At 43.6% G+C, this 20,997-nt stretch overlaps 1 protein-coding gene across 3 annotated transcripts in view; it reads right to left on the minus strand.

The window, feature by feature from the left end:
- C18H5orf24 (chromosome 18 C5orf24 homolog) overlaps nucleotides 1-20,917 on the minus strand; it is a 32,153-nt gene extending 11,236 nt beyond the window's left edge. For 2 of the 3 annotated variants that reach the window (XM_029583648.1, XM_029583646.1), the window contains exon 1: nucleotides 20,645-20,916. The gene's annotated coding sequence lies outside the window, so the exon portion shown is untranslated. Of the gene's footprint in view, nucleotides 1-20,644 lie in introns of all 3 variants that reach the window. The other variant, XM_029583647.1, reaches the window with a different exon arrangement.
- Between the last annotated feature and the right edge of the window lie 80 nt (nucleotides 20,918-20,997).

Here is a 20,997-nt window from a genome sequence, read left to right on the forward strand (position 1 = left end):
TACAGTAGCACCAATTCATTGGTACTAATTTTTAGTACTATCCCACTTCGATGCAAAGATATAATCAGCCCATATTGTTATATTTTCTGTTGCTTTCCTTGTATTCAGATATTTTCTAAAATCTTTTCAAAGACAAGCTTGTATTTCTCCCAATGTCCATTCATTCAAAAATCAATGTCCTTGCTTCCAAAACATGTATATTTTCCAGTGAAGTACCCATAAATCTCTCTTATAAACAAACACCTGACATAGTAGTGCGTTTTGAAATCAGACACCTTCTATGATCTCTGCATCAAGCAATGCATATAATGCCTGGTTACATTGCTGGTTTTTCAGTTGTTTTCAAAACATTTTCTTAAACGTTTTATGGGTGTTTATTATGTTGCCAAACAGATAAGCATCCCCAACTAAGCTGAACATGCCTGGAAATCCCTTACCAGCACAGGCAGCAACCAAAACTGTGCAACTTCAAGCATGGTTGGGACAGAATCAGAGGAAAGTGCTCAGGGCAAGGGAGGGAAAATTCTAGTCACACGCAGGCCAATGCAATATGGGCGAGCAGAAAACAAGCGATCAATGCCTAGCGCCCGCGATTCAATGTTTAAATGAGTCGCCGCACCAAAAAGGAGGCACTAGGAAAAATTGTGCACCCCTAGCGCCTCCTCAGCATCGGGTGCCCGGGAGAGGTGGCCGTCAGTGTGGGTTAGGAAAACAGACGCTCAACATGAGCGTCCATTTTCTCCCACTACCAGCACAATATACATGGCCTGGACTGTGTTTCTTGTGCATCTATATTGAATGCCCAGAATTTATTTTCTCCGTCCAAGAATTTTTTTTAACCTGGATCTGCTTTCTGTGGTTCCTCCTACTTAGTATCCAGATGATACTAAGAGGAGGAATCAAGAAAGCAGGATTTCTTGGTTTTCCGATGAGCCCGTGAGTGCGGCAGACCTTTACGTCAGCCCTGGACTGGCGTAAAATATGCCACATTGCAGTGTGCACATTGGCCGCACAGGAAATTTTTAGAATCAAAGGGATTAGCCAATAGCCTCATCTACATGTACTTTACATGTGATGAGTGCTATTAGCTTTGCGGTGGTTTGGATGCACGTTTTGGATGCGTAGGCAGGGAGAACTGGAGAGAGACCTGGTGGCCAGAAAGTTCCTTGTCTCCCTAAACAAATATGCAGTAGTGTTTAATCACAGAAAAACGATTAGGTCTGCCGGGGTTCAATGGTAATCAACACAACCTTTGACTTCTTAGATATATATACATTCTTTTGGTTAGAAATAAACATCTCCTCTGGCTCATCAGTCCCATTTGTCTGACCAAGCCATTTTAACCATATTCTCGCTCTGAAAATAAATGATCTACATTACTTCCATTTAGTCCATTCACAGCCGGCTCAGCTACAGTAATTTTTTGTTAGAGAAAACCCCTTTATGCACTGGCAAAGCAGCCCCCAAGACTTCTCTTCGTGCTTACATATGGAGTATAAAAGGGATTACGCTGGCTGAGATGAAGACAAAGCACGCACTGGGAAAGTAATAAATACATTGTGGCCTTTTCTTTAGGAAAATAGATGAACTATAGGTAAAGCAGAATGGTTAAGAACTTATGAAAAACAGAATCCTAACAGAAAACTACAATTTAAAGAACTGAAAGAGCACCTCCAACTATAATGCATCTGCAGACTATTTGGCAGATTCCATATGGGACAGTTTATATACAATAAGACCCACATGCAGTGGACAGAGCAAGGAGCAACTGATATAATCTGAATGAAGTGCAAATGTTAAGCATTTCTTTAGCAGGAAATAGTGGGCTAATTAAAGAAGGATCAGTTCTAGAAAGGAAAGAAATATTCAGCTTCAAAAGTAACCAAGTAAACCTCGGTGAAGATCTACTAGCTTTTTTCAACTACATGTGTAGTGAGTGAGGACATAAGACCCCTTTTTTGATAAATCAAGTTTCTAATGGTGGTTTTGAGTCTTCTTCAGTGGATGAAGTTCACATTGCAATTAATCTCCATACCATAAGAGTTCTGATATTTTTTTTTTTTTTTTTAAATCTTTTTCTTAATAATCATGGAACATTCATTAAAGCTTTAATTTCTGTAAAATTGCAAGCAAAAAAGAAAGAAAGAAGTCAATACCATATTTGGAAGTGATCTGAGTCAAGAAAAATAATCAAAAAGGGAAGAAAATTCCTAACTAGTCACATGATTACCCGAGAACACACACATATACAAACACCCCTTTCCTCATTCCCCTGCTCTGCTACAGCAAAGAAACCAACATTCAGAGGGAGGGCCAAGGACAGGCTTAAATGTAAAATCTCTAAGATTATTTAGATTTGCACTTCTATACACTGCCTACCTACTAAAGCCATTTTCATTGGCAAAGATGGCTAGTGGAATCTGCCAAAACTAATGCTGGGGGAAAAAAACAAAACAAAAACACACCCATCCTTCTACTATCCAGTCCATACAAAAAAAGTATAGAGCAAATGCATTTCATAAGATTACTTGGTATTTGTTTTCTGGCTAAATATTAACATTGTTCAGGCACACACAAATTATAAAAATTATGCTACACACTTTTAGAAGGAAAAGTGTTTTCTCCCCTCTATTTTGCCTACTTATAAATATTAAATGCATATCGAGCAGCTGTGGTACCCTGTGTCCATGCTTTAATCTGACCTCCACACCAAGGACATCCATACTGAAATAAACATCTCATTTTTATAAATCCTGACATTTAGCTAAGATACTATTTTACTTTTGCAAACACGATCAACTGCTATAAACAGTGCTGTGGAATAACTTTATTTACAGTATTTGACGCCTGTAACCAGGGCACCTTGCAGCACCAATAAGCAACCACAGGCTGTGACACACAAATTTGAATTAGATGGAAGGGTAAAACAAAAGGAGGATGCAACAAAATACTAGGCAGAATAGATAAATTTTAACTTTGGAGAACTGGCAGTAATCTAGCATCTCGGATATCTGGTGGAAGCTTTTTTTGAAGTGAAAAAGGCCGAAAGTGGGAGGCGGCTTGGTGGGTACAAGGAGCATTAAGGAGTGTACAGTCAAAAGTGAAGAGAACATGCAAAACTGTAGAGGGAAATATGAGAGAAGAGACATTTGTGGAGAAGGTTTTCATGGGTAATGATTCAGATGGACTGAATCAAATCACGGTGAACCTAGAAGATGTGGTAGGCCTGATTGACAAACTGAAGAGTAGTAAATCACCTGGACCGGATGGTATACACCCCAGAGTTCTGAAGGAACTAAAAAATGAAATTTCAGACCTATTAGTAAAAATTTGTAACTTATCATTAAAATCATCCATTGTACCTGAAGACTGGAGGATAGCAAATGTAACCCCAATATTTAAAAAGGGCTCCAGGGGCGATCCGGGAAACTACAGACCGGTTAGCCTGACTTCAGTGCCAGGAAAAATAGTGGAAAGTGTTCTAAACATCAAAATCACAGAACATATAGAAAGACATGGTTTAATGGAACAAAGTCAGCATGGCTTTACCCAGGGCAAGTCTTGCCTCACAAATCTGCTTCACTTTTTTGAAGGAGTTAATAAACATGTGGATAAAGGTGAACCGGTAGATATAGTATACTTGGATTTTCAGAAGGTGTTTGACAAAGTTCCTCATGAGAGGCTTCTAGGAAAAGTAAAAAGTCATGGGATAGGTGGCGATGTCCTTTCGTGGATTGCAAACTGGCTAAAAGACAGGAAACAGAGAGTAGGATTAAATGGGCAATTTTCTCAGTGGAAGGGAGTGGACAGTGGAGTGCCTCAGGGATCTGTATTGGGACCCTTACTGTTCAATATATTTATAAATGATCTGGAAAGAAATACGACGAGTGAGATAATCAAATTTGCAGATGACACAAAATTGTTCAGAGTAGTTAAATCACAAGCAGATTGTGATAAATTGCAGGAAGACCTTGTGAGACTGGAAAATTGGGCATCCAAATGGCAGATGAAATTTAATGTGGATAAGTGCAAGGTGATGCATATAGGGAAAAATAACCCATGCTATAATTACACGATGTTGGGTTCCATATTCGGTGCTACAACCCAAGAAAGAGATCTAGGTGTCATAGTGGATAACACATTGAAATCGTCGGTTCAGTGTGCTGCGGCAGTCAAAAAAGCAAACAGAATGTTGGGAATTATTAGAAAAGGAATGATGAATAAAACGGAAAATGTCATAATGCCTCTGTATCGCTCCATGGTGAGACCGCACCTTGAATACTGTGTACAATTCTGGTCGCCGCATCTCAAAAAAGATATAATTGCGATGGAGAAGGTACAGAGAAGGGCTACCAAAATGATAATGGGAATGGAACAACTCCCCTATGAGGAAAGACTAAAGAGGTTAGGACTTTTCAGCTTGGAGAAGAGACGACTGAGGGGGGATATGATAGAGGTGTTTAAAATCATGAGAGGTCTAGAACGGGTAGATGTGAATCGGTTATTTACTCTTTCGGATAGTAGAAAGACTAGGGGACACTCCATGAAGTTAGCATGGGGCACATTTAAAACTAATCGGAGAAAGTTCTTTTTTACTCAACGCACAATTAAACTCTGGAATTTGTTGCCAGAGAATGTGGTTCGTGCAGTTAGTATAGCTGTGTTTAAAAAAGGATTGGATAAGTTCTTGGAGGAGAAGTCCATTACCTGCTATTAAGTTCACTTAGAGAATAGCCACTGCCATTAGCAATGGTTACATGGAATAGACTTAGTTTTTGGGTACTTGCCAGGTTCTTATGGCCTGGATTGGCCACTGTTGGAAACAGGATGCTGGGCTTGATGGACCCTTGGTCTGACCCAGTATGGCATTTTCTTATGTTCTTACAAATCCAAAAATAGTTTTAAATAGACAAAAATACTCAACTAGGGAACTAGTTGCAAGCACACTAGGAAAAGCATGAGAATAGTGTGGAAGCTGAGAGAACACACACCACAGAATTTTGGAAAATCGTGAAGGAGAACTAAAGATTCAGGAAGACCAGTAAGTAAGCTACTATAGTCTAAGTGAGAGATGAAAGGTGAATACAGTGTGTTACAAGTACTGAAAGAGGGCGAGAGAGGCACATTTCATAAACATTAGACAGTTGATAAATAAGAAAAGAGATTACAAATGGAGAAGAAAACAAGAGGGAGAGATTGAAGATAAGCCAAGTTATTGGTCAAGTCTAAGAATGAGAGAGAGTCGATAAAAACCACCCTGGGGGCAGCCACGGAATAAGGATTAGCGCAAAATAAAACCAGCTGTGACTGCTATAATCACATTTTTGAGGAAAATATATCAGCAAAAGTATTTTCATAGTAAAATAACAAAAAATTGTCGAGTGCTAACATTTTTTCTTGATCCTCTTCCTGGGTTTTTTTTTTTTTTTGTAACCTTTATTTATAACATTTTAACAGTACAACCACGAGCATGTACAATGTGCAGATTATCATACGGTCACATTCCCCATCCATCCATCCCTCCCAACCTCAACCCCAACCCCCATCCGCCCCTCCCCCCCCCCCCCCCGTCCGCTATGTCCCCAGACCAAGCAATACACAGAAAGCAATTGCAATTGCAAACAGCTGTTGAACCAAGATACATTACCAGGAAAAAACATTACCATGAAATGCATGAAATATATGAAATACATGATATACATGAAATACATGATATGCATGAAATCCACGATATACCTGATATACATGATATACATGATATACATGTGGCCTAGAGGCGATACCTGTTTCAGAAAACTACCACAAAAAAAAAAGAAGAAAAAGAAAAAGAGTCCAGGTAAGTAGTCCAGACGATGATGGAGCTCACCGAGAGGGCCAATTCAAGAGGAGAAGTCTAAAATCTTGCTCCTGGCTCGCTGATGTAAGGTAAAGAGATATGGGTTCCAAATTCCGAGGAAAAGGGAAGTGATTATTCCCTTGTACAGGTCCTTGGTGAGGCCTCACCTGGAGTACTGTGTTCAGTTCTGGAGACCGTACCTTCAAAAAGACAAAGACAAGATGGAGGCGGTACAGAGAAGGGCGACCAGGAAGGTGGAGGATCTTCATCGGATGACGTACGAGGAGAGATTGAAGAATCTAAATATGTACACCCTGGAGGAAAGGAGGAGCAGAGGTGATATGATACAGACTTTCAGATACTTGAAAGGTGTTAATGATCAAAAGACAACGACAAACCTTTTCCTAAGGAAAAAAATCAGCAGAACCAGGGGTCACGATTTGAAGCTCCAGGGAGGAAGATTCAGAACCAATGTCAGGAAGTATTTCTTCACGGAGAGGGTGGTGGATGCCTGGAATGCCCTTCCGGAGGATGTGGTGAAGACCAGAACTGTGAAGGACTTCAAAGGGGCGTGGGATAAACACTGTGGATCCATAAAGAATGCCCTTCCGGAGGATGTGGTGAAGACCAGAACTGTGAAGGACTTCAAAGGGGCGTGGGATAAACACTGTGGATCCATAAAGTCAAGAGGCTGCCAATGAAGAGTGGGTGACTCGCCAGAATGATGGCTACTGCCTGGAGTCAATACCCTTATTAAATAAACATACACAGGCGTGACTCCAACATCGCTCTAAGCTTCAACAGCAAGAGGAAATGTGGAAAAAAGGATTCACACTCACAAAGAGGGGAGTAGCTGGCTTGTTACGGCGGTTACTACCCCAAATCAAATAAGCCTGATACTTCACTTTCAATGCATATACAGCATAGTTCTCTGATTCAACGGCAGGGGAGAAGAAAAGAGGGTTCGCACTCACAAAGCGGGGAGTAGCTGGCTTGTTACGGCGGTTACTACCCCAAACCAAATGGGCCTGATACTTCACTTTTGATGCACATCCAGCATGGCTCTCTGCTTCAACGGCATGGGAGAAGACTTATACGTCACGCATATCCAGCATAGCTCCCTGCTTCAATGGCAGGGGAGAAGAAAAACAACCAATAAGGGCTAATAACATAGTCTGGGTAAAACAAATAAGCATGGGTGCAGCTTGCTTATTGCGGCGGCTACTACCCCAAACTAATCAAGCTAGATATTTCACTTGGATGCAGCTCCATCACTGCTCTCTACATTAAAGGTGGGGATGGAAGGGAAATAGAACCAAGAGCTAAGAGAAACAGATAAGTATGAGAGAAAATATGTGTGAAGCTTGCTGGGCAGACTAGATGGGCCATTTGGTCTTCTTCTGCCGTCATTTCTATGTTTCTATGTTTCTATGTTTCTATGAAACTGGTCTTGTTTGTTAGACGATAGGGCCACCTTCGCCGTAATCTGTTCATAGACCACCATCTGATGAAGTTTTAGACGCCATTGCGTAAAGGTTGGTGGGTCTTTATCCATCCAGTGAGACAGAATGACCTGCTTGGCTAAGAGAAAGCTTTTGCGCAAGAAACGTCCCAGTGCGCTAGTATGCGACCCCAACCTAGGGTCCGACGAGAGATGGAGTAAACACAGCTGCGGGTCCCGAGGAATAACACAATCCCACAGCCTCCCCACATAGGCCAAAATTTTCTGCCAAAACATGCTGATAAAGCTGCAATCCCAGATGTTATGCCAAAGATTGGCCCCCTCCGACCCACATTTAAAACAAGCGGAAGAGGTGGTCATCTTCCATTGGCAGGCTTTAGCCGGGGTAACATAAATTCTGTGGAGTAACTTGAATTGGACTTCCTTTAATTGTACATTATCCGTGTAGTAGCCAATGGTGCGGAAGCAAATGGCCAGGTGCTTTGGGGAAAGCTGACTTTGCAGATCTTCATTCCAGCGGTCCGTCAGGTGGTTCAACCAGGTTGTGGAATTCAAAGTGGTAAGTTTTTTAAGCATTGTGGCACAGGAAGTCCGATGAGGAGTGATAGGAAAAATCAGTTCCAACCGCTCCCCCAAGACTCCTATCTTCGTGGATTTTTCCCAAGTGGCGATAAAATGTCGGATCTGTAGGTAGGCGTAAAAATGTGTCTGTGAAAGGTCATATAGCTCCTGTAATTCAGCAAAAGGCAACAATCCGTGTCCAGTGGGGTTCATTAGCTGCTCAATGTGAGTAAGACCCAACTCAGACCATTGACGAAAAACAGAAGGGTCCCAACTAGGGGAAAATTGTGGAAGACCCCATATAGTAGCAAATTGTAGCGTCCTCCAAGGGACCGAAAGCTGAGAGCACAGTCTTTTCCAGGCCTTCCTACACGCCCCGATATATGGAAAGTCCCCTACATGCTTCGGCAAGGCTGACCTGGGGGCAATAAGTAAATTACAAAGGTCCAGCGGGTGGCACCAATCACGAAGTAGATCACGTGGAATGAAAAGACTCGTACCTCGTATCCAGTCCTGTAGGTGACAGAGGAGCAGGGCCACATTATACAGATGCATGTTGGGACAAGCAAGACCACCTTCTGGTTGGGTTCGCATAAGCATAGGCATACCAATTCTGGCCTTCTTATTGTGCCAAATAAATGTCCGAAGAGCTGCATTCAACTCTTGTATGTGACACTTCCGAACCCACAAGGGCAACATTTGCATGATATACAGCCATTTGGGCAATTCAATCATTTTAAACAGCTGTATCCGTCCCGTGATGGACAGTGGCAGGTTCATCCAGTCCAAAAGTTTCCGTTTCGTATTTTTCAACAATGGCAGGATATTCACATCATATAGATTATTAACATTCACTGGTATTCTAATACCCAGATACTTCATCTCGGAGGTCACCCAACGCAGTGGGAAAGCCCCCGGCCAGAGTCCCTTTACTGAACCAAGAATGTCAATAGCTTCCGATTTCTCTCTATTAATTTTTAATCCCGAAAAAACCCCAAATTGTGCTTGATGTGCTAGGACTCTGGGAAGAGAAGCAACTGGGTTGATCACAAAGATCAAAACGTCGTCTGCAAAAGCAGCTATTTTAAACTGAGACCCCCGCAACTGCATATCCTCCACCCCCGAATCTTCCTGAATTTTTCTTAATAAAGGATCAAGGGACAGGATGTAGAGCAAGGGTGAGAGGGGGCAACCCTGCCGAACTCCGCGGCATAGCTCAAACGGGGCAGACATGAGGCCGTTGGCTACTATCATGGACTGAGGATGGTGATAAAGAGCCGCAATGCTGTTGAGGACCGTGCCCTGAAAACCATATCTCTGCAAAACAGAAAATAGATAGTCCCACGCCACCCGGTCGAATGCCTTTTCGGCATCAAAGCCCACTGCTAAGGCTGGAATGCGATGTGTCGAGCAATGTGTCATCGCCATCCACAAACTCAGAAGGTGTCGGCTGGCCTTCCGCCCCTTCACAAAGCCCACCTGATTTATGGAGATTAGTTCTGGTAACACCTTGCTAAGCCTATTAGCCAGAATCCGGGCAAATAATTTAACATCATAATTCAGTAGGGAGATTGGCCGGTAAGACGCCGGATTAAGGGGATCTTTACCACCCTTTGGTAGTACAGTAATATACGCCATTGTGGCTTCTTTAGAGAACCCCACTGTAGGTATACTGCGGAAATAACATTGTAAGGGCTCCCCAACTTCCACTTTTAGTAATTTGTAAAAATCCGCATTTAGCCCATCCGGGCCCGGAGCCTTATGCGCCTTGCTGTCACCTATGTTGTCCCAAATTTCCTGCATTGTGATGGGGGCATTTACCCCTTCCAATTGGGCAGGACTAATTTTGGGAAGGGTTAAATGGCGGAAAAATTCCACTTCGGTTATATTTGCTTGTGCAGGTGTATCATTGGTATATAATCCTTCGTAGAAAGCCCGAAAGATGGCGCATATCCTGGCACCCTTGGTATGTCTGGTACCTGAGGTGTCTGTTAACACAGGAATAAATGTCATTCCCCGTTGGGCCCGGACCTGGTTTGCCAATAGTTTCCCCATTTTATTCCCAAACCTATACAGCTTGTGTGCCTGGTGTAATAGATCCCTCTGTGTCCTTTGGTGAATATAACAGTTTAAAGTGTAAAGCAGGTCCCTGTAATCACGCTTGGCTTGTGGGGATGGATGGGAGGCAAGGTACCCCCTAGCCTTAGTAACTGCATTTCCCATGTCAATAAGTTGTTTATTGGCAATCCTCCTCTGTCGTATGACATAGGCTATTATCTCACCCCGGATGGTGGCCTTTCCCGCCTCCCAAAATAACGCTGGGGTGTCCATGTGCTGAGCGTTATTAAGGGTATATTCGCGCCACTTGTCCTGAAGGTAGGAACGGAATCCCACATCTTCCGACAGGTATGCCGGAAAGCGCCATCGGGGCTGATCTGACTTAGGGCCCCCCAACTGAACCTCCACCCAAATCATGGTATGGTCGGAGCATTCTTCAGGCCCAATCTCAGCCAGCTTTAGCGTATTAAAGCACTGGGGAGACACAAATATATAATCAAGGCGAGACATCATAGGATGGGCTCGCGCTATGTGAGTATAATTACGCAATTCCGGGTGTAGAAGCCGCCAGGGATCTACCAGCTGCACCTGGTGGCAAAAATAGGGCAAGCCTCTGTCTTTCCGCTGCTGCGGACCTGAGCCCCTGGTGGATCTGTCTAACTCGCCATCCATCACCTGATTAAAATCCCCTGCTACAAAAAGTAATCCTCTTTGATGGAGAGAGATAAAATGTATCAGGTCCTGAAAGAATTCATGGCTATAAACATTGGGGCCATATACGCTGCATAGGGTGACGATTGTCCCAAACAATTTTCCAGTGACTAAAACATATCTCCCTTCCTGATCAGAAAAACTCTGTGCCTCTTCAAACACCACATTTTTCCCAATAAGAATAGCAACACCTCCCTTCCGACCTACCGCTTGAGAGAAGAATACCCGCGCCACCCAATCTCTTTCTAATTTGCGACATTCGCCTTCAGTAAGGTGCGTTTCCTGCAGTAGTGCAATGTTCGCCTTATGACGCCTCAAAGATTGAAGCACTTTAGCTCGTTTTATGGGAGAACCCAGACCCGCTACGTTCCAGGAAATGCAGCGTAGGGTTTCAGCCATAGTCTAGAGAGTAGTAGGCATTCCCCCACAACAGAACAGAAGCTTGTGCACTCCCATGGGTCCAACCCCCCCAGCCTAGGGAGGACCCCCAAGCAGACCCCCAAATTACATATACATCAGCAAGTATGTGCTCAATATATGCATTTCCAAGCCACAACATGTGGTGCAATATCAAAAGCCCTAGGGGCCATAGCGAACATCCCCCCCCCCATCCCCCAATTCCCTTTCCCCGTCTAGAAACCAAATTCGTGTCCTCCATTAATAGGAGGAGAAAGACCACCTGATCCACCTCCCTCCAGCTCCCCCACCAACAATGTCTAATGTTATAACATCTTATGGCTGAACAATGAACAGAAACATCACAAACCAAACCTTTTGTTTCGTATGTAAGGTAAGAAAAAAAGAAAAAAAAAAGATTTTTCCCCTTCTAGAGCCAAGGCACTGAGCCGAGCCTATCACTCCACATGTTTCTAGCACCGCCATGAGGCGGCCCTAAGAGGAGCGCTTCAGCGGGAATCCACCTTGTCAGTTAAAAATTGCTTCACCTCCGCCACTGACTCAAAGCTATGCCAAACTCCATTATGCTCCATGCGAAGTTTGGCTGGATATTGTAAGTTGAACCTCAGTTTCCTTTTGAATAAATCAGCACATAAGGGTGAGAACTCCCGGCGCCTAGCAGATAGAGCTGCAGAATAATCCTGAAAGAGCATTATTCTATTAGTCTCATAGAGCAGAGAGTCACATTTGCGGAATGCTTGCATGATTTCTGCTTTCTGACTAAAATTCAGGAGACGTGCAATCACCACTCTGGATTTAGGGGCATCTTGTTTTTTCATCCCCAATCTATGCGCTCTTTCAACAACCAATTTGCCAACTAGATGAGGCAGATTGAGAGCTTCCGGCAGCCATGTTTCTAATAAGCGTGCAAGGTCCCTATCTGCCACGGACTCTGGCATCCCCACGAATCTCAGATTGTTCCTTCTTGATCTGTTTTCCAGATCTTCAACTTTGTTTTCTAAGTCTGAGATTTGTTTGAGCATTGTGCCCTGTTTTTGTAATAGACTTTGCGTCTCAGCTTCCACATCAGCCACACGTTGCTGGGTATCAGCTACTTGCTGTTTTATTTCCAAAAGCGTTTCATTACCCAAATTAATTTTTTGCCCCAGGTCACTGAACCTCGGTTCAAGCGCTTTGACAACTGCCCCGGTCACTTCACTCACGAGATCCGTCGTTCCCGTCGCGGGTCCAGGGCTTGGGGGGCCGGCGGCCATTTTGGCCTCACTCTGCCGTGTGGGAAGCTTGTCCTTTCTCTGCGGTTTCGCGGACATGGCGGCTTCGTCGGCACAAAAAAAAGCTGTAATCGGCTTCTGTGTTCCCTGTTCTGTCGGGGACGCCACTTTGCTCAAAGATTCGAGGCCAAAATTCGCTGTGAGGTGGTGGGGGAGCCAGGAGCACGGTCCGCACGCAGCTTACCGGCTCATCAGGTCACGTGGTCCCTCTCTTCCTGGGTTTTTATATCAGAGTCTCTTTTCTCGTTCCCAGAGAATTTTATTTCTCTCTCTTGACAAAATGAAATTAGAATCTTACCTGCTAATTTCTTTTTCTTGAGTTCTGCCAGATCAGTCCAGACTTGTGGGAATAATCTTTCTACCTTCAGACAAAGGCAGAGAGCGAAAACTGTGACCAACATTCCTCTTCCCTATACAGTTTAGTACACTGGGTTGGGGGGAAGATCATTTAGTGAGGGTCATTTCAGAGGCTCAAAATGTGGTTTCCATCAAGGCTTTCAATACAAGATTCAGGTCCCATGGTGGGGTTAATACTCATACTGGCAGACACAGCAGCCCACCATACCCAGGTGCCACCAGGAAGCCACATCTAACCTACCCCTGTAACAGGCTATAGCTGCTGCTTGCACCCTCAATGAGTTGAGGGCTAATCCCTTGTCTCGCTCCTCTTGTAGACATTGAAGAATTGAAGCCAGTTGCACCCTAAAAACAGGGACATCTTCCTCCTCTTACACCAAACCTCAAACCCGAGTGGTTCCTCTTCCCCAGCTGATCAGGTTCTCATAGCATAGATGCCTTGCCCAGTCTAGGTCTACTAAAAAAAAACAAAAAAAAAAAACTTTCCAGGATGATCGGCAATCCTCTGGATTACTTTTCTCACCACTGGCATTGGCAGAAATACATACAGGAACCTGCCTCATGGCTAATGTTGCACCAGTACATCTAGCTCATTGGATTCTAGTTCCCTTCTTTGACTGAAGAAATCTTTCACTTTGCTGTTCCTGCGCTTCACCATCACATCCCACTGAGATTTACGCAGATCCATCTGACCACTAGCTGGTTGAATGCTTCCTTGGCTAGTTGCCATTTTCCTGGGTCTAGTGTCTGTTGGCTCAAATAATCTGCCTTTACACTGTCTATTCCTATGTGCCCTGCTGAAAGGTCAGACAGATCTGCTTCTACTCAGGCCATTAATTATTCCCTTTCTCTTGTTACCTGTGTGCTTCTGGCCCCTCTTTGCCTCTTCACATAAGCTACAATCTAAGAACCTTACAATGGCGGTTTCCCCCTTTATCTATTGAAGAAAGGGGATTAGAGCCTTCCTGATGGCCCTGGTCTCCAGGCAGTTTGAGCAGTAATCTTCCATTCTGGACGAGAGTTCTTGCGTTACCTGACCCTGACAGAGGGCTCTCCATCCAGTCATGCTCATGTCTCCTGTTACCATAACCCAATTTAGGGGCTTCAAGCTGGCCTTGATCAACTACCATGTCAGGATTTTCCTGGCCTGCAGTGTGATGGAAAAGGTTGCTTCGAAGTTTTGACGATGGAGACCATCTCAACAAGAGGGCCCTCTGGAGGGGACGCATGCTACCATCGAACCTAGCAACCGTACGTAAAACAAAGCTCATGGTGATTTTGTGAATAGGAATTTCCTCACCTGTTCCTGCAGCTCACTGATCCTGTTATCAAGAATCCTCTCTCTATGCTCGTCTTGAAACTTGCCCCTAGGTATATGAGTGACTGAAAGGATTGTAACTGACTTTTGTCTTTTATTATCCAACCTAGACTTTCCAACAATTGCAAGACTCGCTGAGCTGACAAGTTTTTCTGGAAAGGAATTGGCCACTATTAGCCAATTGTCTTAAGTATGGGTGTACTGGAATGCCTTCCCTGTGGAGGAAGGCCGCCTCCACCACCACCATTACTTTTGTGAAAGTTCATGGTGCAGTGGGGCTAACCCAAAGGGCAGAGACTTGAACTGATGTCTTCCTAGTTCTTCGAAATATAGAAACTTTGAGAGTTCTTCATTGATGGGGATGTGGAGCTATGCCTCAGATAACTCTAGGGTTGAAAACAACTCTCCTTTTCTTACTGATATCACGGACTTCAGAATTTCCATCTGAAAATGTAGCACCTTCAAGAACGATTGATTCCCTTTAAATTTAAAATAGGTTGAAGTGTCCCCTCCTTTGGGACTTCAAAATAAATGGAATGACTGCCTCTTTCCATTTCCAATTCTGGGACCAGCAACACTGCTTCCAGCCAAAGCAATCAGAATGGCCACCTTCTTTACTAGGGACTTGCAAGAAGTTATGATGAATGATTCTGGTATAGGCATGCTCAATTTGAGGATGTATCCTCACTGAATAAATTCTAACACCCATTGTGATGCGGCTCTACTCCTTGTAGTGTTGTTACCAGGTTCCTACTGGAGGGAAGGAGGGGTGGCCCTTTGAACTGTCATTGTGGGCAACCTCGTCTAATCTCTAACCAGAGAGTTTTCTCCTCTAGGCATTGTAAGATCTGCCTGGCTTGTATTGCTAGACATATCTCAGGCAATTTCTAGGGAAGTTTCCTCCAACATTACCCTTGGATCTGTCTTCTGGGAGCCTCTGGAGCTTCAATTCCTCCAAATGCTTCACCAGTTTTTCTAGCTTTTCCCCAAAGAGCAGATGCCTTAATCTGTCCTTACAACAGCTTCTTAACCATAATGGACATCTGGCCATTACCACTGTCGCCATCTGCTTAGACAACATTCTAACAGATCATATAAGGCAGTGGTCCCCAAACCTCTCCTGGAGGACACCCTGCTAGTCACCACATGCAAATTGTATTTCACACATATTAATTGGAGATATCCTGAAAACCTGACTGGATTGGGGTCCTCTTGGACAGATTTGGCAACTTCTGATATAAGGTATCAGCTAAAACTACTGCCCTTGATTCACTTTGCTACCCGTTTGCGATCCCTCCTTTTCTATCTCTGACCACCACTGAAGGACACATAGAGCCCCCCCCCCCTCCCCCCACCACCACATACTGCCTGCTGAAGCAATACGCTGGGCTAAAAATCATACAGAGCAATATCTATATATGGGAAAGATAAGCTATGTACAAATATATCACATCTTCAGTTTTGTCTCTATCAAAACATTGTTTTCTAGTGACACGCTGATATAACATTCCATCAGAAGGATTTTTAGGTCACAAAAATGAATGATCCTATAGAATATGTTGATTTAATAAAACAAAGTTTGGTCATTCATCATGAGTCCTACATCATGTATATCTATTACTATCTAAATAAGACAAATGACATTTAGTCTATCAATGAAAAGAAAAGATTTTCACCCAAGTACAATCATAGTAACAGAGAAACATAGAAATGGCAGCAAAGAGAGACCAAATGGTCCATCCAGTCTGCCCAGCAAGCTTATGGTAGTAACTGCCGCTCCGTGCAGGTTACCCTGAAGCCTTATGTTAAGGGTCGTAATATTAACAATCAAAACCAAGTAACCGTCAAACTCATAAAAAAATTATTGCTAGCAACATTTTTATAGGGTGAGCAGCCATCCTAATAATCCATACAATGCTACTGCTTGAATGTGCTTTGCTTTTAGACTTGGCCGTAGAAGCAGTCCTGTGTTTTTCCCCCTAATGTCTGCATATCAGTACCCTGGACTGTAACAGTCAGGGCCCAATGTTGGCTATCATCTAAATCCATTCTCCCTTTTCCCCCACCCTGCCTTCAAAGCAGAGAGTAAATGCTGCAATTGCATCAAAATCCTGTAAGCTAATTGATTAAGGATAATAATCCCCATGCCTTCTGTTAGGGGAAGTAGCTGCCGCTCCATGCTGGTTACTCCCCCCCCCCCCCCCATGCACCCTTTTCTTAAATTTCCAACTCTAGCCTTTAGGGATCCATGGTGTTTATCCCATGCCTTTTTAAGTTTGTTTACTGTTCTCATCTTCACCACCTCTTTCAGAAGGGAATGCTGGGTATCCACCAACCTCTCTGTGAAGAAATATTTCCTGATGTTTGTTCTGAAGTTTAAAATTGTGACCCCGAAGTTCAACTGTTTGCTTTCCTATGGACTTCAAAGTCTCTCTCTCAGTCCATTCACATTAATCTATCACCACCCCCCCCCCCCAATCACATACAGCTCTTTTGGATTACCATACCCCATATACATGACTCTGCACTTCTTGGCATTGAATCCCAGCTGCCAAGTCTTCAATCACTTTTCATTCTCTCTACTCCTTCAGGTGTGTCCGCTCTGTTGCAGATCTTGGTATCATGTGCAAATAGACAAACTTACCTTTTATCCCTTCCATAATGTCACAAAGATAGTGAACAGAACCGGTCCCAAAACCGATCCCTATAGCACTCCACAGTTCTCTCTTCAGAGCGGGTTCCATTTACCATTACACGCTGTCTCCTGTCAATCAACCAGTTCATAGTCCACTGCCGAGTCCCAAGCTTTTCATTTTTATTCATGAGCCTTTTATGTGGGACTTTATCAAAAGCTTTGCTGAAATCCAAGTAAATTACATCAAGCCCTCTTCCTTGATCCAATTCTCTAGTCACCCAATCAAAAAAAACAAACCAACAACTCAGATGTGTCTGACACAACCTTCCCCTGGTGAATCCATGCTGCTTCAGGCCCAGCAACCCATCAGATTGTAGATAGCTCACTATCCTTTCCTTCAGCAGCATCGCCATTAATTTTATCACTACCAAAATGCCTGTAGTTTCCAATCTCCGCTTTGCTACCACTCTTGTGACGCGGGACTACCACCGCGCTTCTCCAGTCACATGGCACCACTCCCGTTCCCAGGGATCTATTGAACAGGTCTTTCTGCGGACCGGCCAGCACATTTCTGAGCTCCCTCAGTACATATCTAATCCATCCTTTTCCACTTTGTTTTCCTAGCTCTTCCCATACATTCTCTTCTGTAAATGGAATTTCGTCTAAACCCCCCCCCAGCCCATCTTCAGTCTTCTCAACCAGCAACAATATAATTCTGATAACTGAGAAACAAACTTTATCTCTGCAGATTATATATATATATATATACACATATATATCTCACATAGTGACAAGGTAAACACCACAAAACAGTCTCAATGCTATAACTATACCTTTATTTTATTTTTTTTATATTCTGCCTTTCAATCACTTCAAAGTGATTACATTCAGGTAGGTATTTTCCTGTTCCCAGAGGGCTCACAATCTGAATTTGTACTTGAGGCAATGGACAGTGAAGTGACTTGCCCATGGTCACAAGGAGTAGCAATGGGATTTGAACTGACTTTCCTGATTCTTAGCCCGCTGCTCTAACCAATAGCTAGTAATTTTTATATGAAGAAGTGCATTCTGTAGTAGGTTGGTTTTTTTTCCCCCAGCAGTTTTCTTCTGCTTCTTTGTACCTTCCAGCTCTGTCAGAATCAGGACTGGGATCTGGCACCATGAGCCTTCACTTGTAATTACCTGTGGAATGTTTCCCCTTACAACATTAGTCCTGTCAATGCAGTAATGGGCCTGAGCCAGGTGCCATGCATCTGGGTTTCTTACAGAACCCTGCCTTCATGGGTTATATGAGCCTGGCTACTAAGTGCCACTCTTAAGCAATGACCATGATTCTCTCCTCTCCCAGAGGCTGTGAATGTTGCAGACAGCATTCACAGCCCTGTCTGACCCAGGGATCAAACTGAAGATATTCTGCATGGTTGTGCACAGCACTTATGACCTGAGCAACCAGACTGGCCCATTCTGTAGTTTTTAACTTTCTAAAAATGACTATAGGGGGAAATAACATTCAACGTCCAAACATACTAAAATTGGACAGTTTGGCAGCACACCCTAAACACACTACCCAAATCAACACGGGTACATATTCTATTTTAATCTTTAATCTCAAATATCTAGAACAAGATGACAGTTTCTCTTTTATTCCCGCTCAAAATAGACGGACATAACATAACACTTCCAATTAGGAGTTTTTATAACTACTTTGTTACCGTAAAGTCTTGGCACATGAATTCATAATCTTTTCCAATATTAATAAGTGCCTTATTGTAAACAGTTATGATGGTACCTAACTTAGCGACGGTATAGAAAAGTTTTTAAATAAATAAATAAATGTAGTATTCATTCAACAAGACTTTTTTTTCCCCCCTTCTTCCAAAAACTAAAACTACCATCCTCTTACACACAAGGCTGCATATATAAAAAGGACATCAGGTATTTCAACCCTGACGACTCAATAGCTATGTTTGAATATTTGTGTGTGTACCTAAAGTCCCCAGATCAGCCCCATTTAAAAGGCTGCAGAAATCAATAAGACTGCACCAGGCCCCACTGTTTCTGAGGGCTCTCTGAAATCATGGATGAAATACTCCCAAGCTTCCTACATCACTTTTGTGGGACTCATAAAAAGATCCCCCTCCTCCTGACCGCAAACTGGGTGTGTGACAGGGGGATGAGGGTGTCTCCAAATTTCAAGTTGAGGGCCAAACATGACAGCACTTTTCCAGATGCCAAAATTTGGACAATTGTGTGGCTGAAGAGCGCTATAGAAGAGAATAGTAGTAGATAACCAGGTTCTTGCCGACAGTGGCCCTAACATAATAAGGCGTACTAATGTGTGTGTACATTTCCTGATTCAAGAACATGTTTTGCACATAAAATGCATGCATACAACCTGGTGCTAACATGAATACACACATTAGCGCTCTTTCATGTAATCCTATGTTATTCAAGCCTTGAGTCATTACTCCCCATGCAGAGAGATGTAAGTTTTACTCATGTTTTCTTAATGCTTGAAATTTAAGTCCTGGTCAGAAGTGACGTCAGTTTCTGTGGCTAGTGTTAGTCTATGGGGAGCTCATGGTGTGAGGATCTAAACACTCAAGATGTGTGCATAAAACCATGCTTTCTGCACATAAAATATGTATGTGCAGAAAATGTGTTTTATGAAAATAAATCTTTTCATGCACACTAAAATTGTCTTTGTGCACATTTAAGTGAGCATGCCTTTTTTTTTTTACATTCGATATATCAGCTAGTTTACTGCATCAAGAGTTTATAATTTTTGTTCTGTGATATTAAAGTTTTTACAAAAAAAAGAATTAATTTTTACCTCGAGTAAAGAAAATGTAAGTTAAAGTTTAGCTCATGTTTCTTCGGTATTGTGAGCATGACCAAGACAAGCTATTCATGGTCACATTCTCAATAATCAAACAGATTTTATTTATTCAAAACTTTTATAGCCTGCACTTTCCATAATTCAAAGCGACTAACAAGGTAATCATAAAAAGCACATAAAACAAAACATTAACTAACAGTACAGTGAACATACCTTGCCTAATAAAAAGGGAGAACTCCAATTAGCTATTAGGCTGCCAGACTCATCATATTATTTTATGCTTGTTTTAATTGTACCACACCTTAAACTGTGGATATGGGCGGGTAATAATTTTTTTAAATAAACACTGACAAACCAAGAAGAGGTCAGAAGACAGATCTACAAGAAACTGACTACACCAAACCAGATGCAGGCACATACATAGAAAACGGGGTAAAATACCTGGCTGAACAGCAAGGAACTGCTGCTAAAGGGCAGCAAGACAAAACAAGGCCTGCAGACCATGCCTAAGTAGGTGCTACTGGGAAAGGATGCAAGAGGGCAATTTTGGTCCAAAGTGAAAAGTCAATTCAGCTTGAAGCTCACAATGTGACCTTACTGTAAGAAGCTCCAAAGATTACGAGGACTCCCTACCCCTATATCTTTTAGCGATTTCAGGGCTCAAGGACTCTCCAGTTCCCCTCTGGGTGTATAAGGCAGGAAACACAGCTTCCACCCCAACTATTCCAAAGATAAGTAAAGAAAGTTCAATTTACTGCACAAAGATGTACACAGAGATCTGGGGGAGAAGCGCTTCAACCTGTGGTGCACATAAAAGCGGCATTTTCATTAATTGTAATAGTTAAAACGGGATGGCCTGTATATTATTATTATTATTATTGTGCTTATCTCAAGGGAATCGAGCTCGCCACCAAAAGTCCAAGCACAGGAGGGTGGAAGAGGGAAGGCAAGAAACGGTTTCACAATAACCGCATGTCCGCAGCCTTCGAAGGCTCCCGCTTTAGCGTCTGAACGCCCCCAAGTTAATCCCCAGGCCTGAGCCTCTCCCGGGGGGGCATTCACAAGGCTCCTCGGCCAGCAGGCAAGATTGAGACGGAGACGGGGGAGAGAAAGGCGGCCACCCCCGCCCCAGCACGGAGAGCGCGGGGGGGGGGGGGGGGGCCCAGAGGCGGCGCTCACCTTGCGCGGGAGAAGAGGCCGCTCCTGCTCCGGGGCCTGGCACCCGCCCGCCGTCCGAGGGACTCGCACCCCGCAGCTGCTCGGAAGCCCGGCCGGCGTCCGCTTCCTCCTCCGCCTCCCGCTCTTTCCGGGGCGCTCCACGGCCTCCACACAGCCAGGGCCCAGCGCTCCGCCAAGCAGCAGCGGTGCCAACCTCGCTTATTTACCGCGAGACTGGGCTTCTTTTCCTAGTCATTCGCGTTTTTTTCCCCCGATTCGCTGGTTGCTTTTAATTGGGCTATTTTGTCTGCCAGTCACGTTTTTTCGGGCTTGTTGGGCGGGACTTGTACTCTGATGTTACAGTGATTGGCTGC

Source organism: Rhinatrema bivittatum, chromosome 18, assembly GCF_901001135.1.
Source record: "Rhinatrema bivittatum chromosome 18, aRhiBiv1.1, whole genome shotgun sequence".
NCBI classification, from domain to species: domain Eukaryota; kingdom Metazoa; phylum Chordata; class Amphibia; order Gymnophiona; family Rhinatrematidae; genus Rhinatrema; species Rhinatrema bivittatum.